This window comes from Cynoglossus semilaevis, chromosome 1, assembly GCF_000523025.1.
Source record: "Cynoglossus semilaevis isolate Cse_v1.0 chromosome 1, Cse_v1.0, whole genome shotgun sequence".
In the NCBI taxonomy this organism is placed as follows: domain Eukaryota; kingdom Metazoa; phylum Chordata; class Actinopteri; order Pleuronectiformes; family Cynoglossidae; genus Cynoglossus; species Cynoglossus semilaevis.
The window spans coordinates 5722145-5723590 of NC_024307.1; positions in this window are offsets into that span (position 1 = coordinate 5722145).

Consider the following 1446-nt stretch of genomic DNA (forward strand, 5'->3'; position numbering starts at 1 on the left):
AATATTTTATCAGTATTTTTTTTTTAATCAATTACTAGCCATTCCGAGTGAGCCCCTTTTTGAATTCCATGCGGAGCCACTTGGGGTCACGACCCCAAGGTTGACAAACCATGGTGTACTGTGTAACTCCATATTTACAGTGTCATGTGTTGTGGTAAAAAAACATAATATATCAAAAGATTGATTAAAAAAAACATCTAAATACAACTCTTCTTTATTGCGAAAAGTTTCGAAAAGTTTGTGATGCTAGTTTTACTGTAAGACGCTAAAAGTGTGGAGTTGAACTGACAGATCCTTCAGTTGACTCAGACTCATTTTGGATTTGTTTTTCATATCTCTCTTGAGGAAGTTTTTATGCACACACCAGTTCATAAAACAGAATATTCTACTCCCCCTCATGGGCTGGCAGGATATTGCGTCGCTAGTTCAGGAAATGCACCAACATTTCCTTTAATCATATTTTGTACGTGTAACAGAAGTTCCTGATAAAAAGCCATTGTAGACTACGCTGGTCGCCATCTTCTGGGGTGGTGAAGTATTGCAACGCTAAGTGGGAAGCAACACAAGGACAGGGCCACACAAGAGAACATTTTATCTTGTCTGCAGGATTAGGGGGAGGGTGTTTAAAAATGGTGTGTCGGTAAACGTGCAGTATTTGTAAGGGTCCAAGAATAGATCCTTGGGAAACACCACACATTTGACCTTAAAATAGGTCCAGTGTTGGGTTTTGATCAGAACCATGAAATATTAACATATATTTCATATATAAATAGTAAGATCTGTTTTGACAGTTTGAGCAACCACTATTTAGTCCTGTGGTACTTAGTCACGAGTCAGTCACGCGTGGACTTGCCTAAAATTGTTTTAATGTAATAAATACTCTGGGAAAAGACGTCCTAATTATGTGGTAAACATCGAACTTTAATACTGTGCCACAGACACACCCGGCAATACTTGAAATATTTTCTATTCTCATTTTGTTTACAGAGATGACACTGAATAATGAATAATATAAAATGATAAATCTCAGATATAAGGATGTTAGAAGGACGCTGTGAAGAATCACCAAGAAGTCGTCACTCAGTTCAGAACTGATTACTTTTAAGAGTTCTTTCTGCTCCAACTGCGATTTGGTACACATGCCTAACAAATGGGGCACGCCTTAGATAAACAGTTTCAGGGCCTGACTTTTGTGTGGGCCAACGCCAAAAACATTTATTAACCTGTCACGGGTTAATACTTTTCAGTCTCGCAAGGTGCCTGGAACCGATCCCTGCACCCAGTGGTTGAGGGTTTGGGAACAGACTCTGGAAAGTTCACCCTCACACTACAGGGCCACATTAAGATTAAGATTAAGATTAAGAAGTCCTTTTTGCGTCCCACAATGGGAGAATTGACAGATACGGCAGAACCAGAGCATTAACAGTTCCACTCGTACCTAGGGTT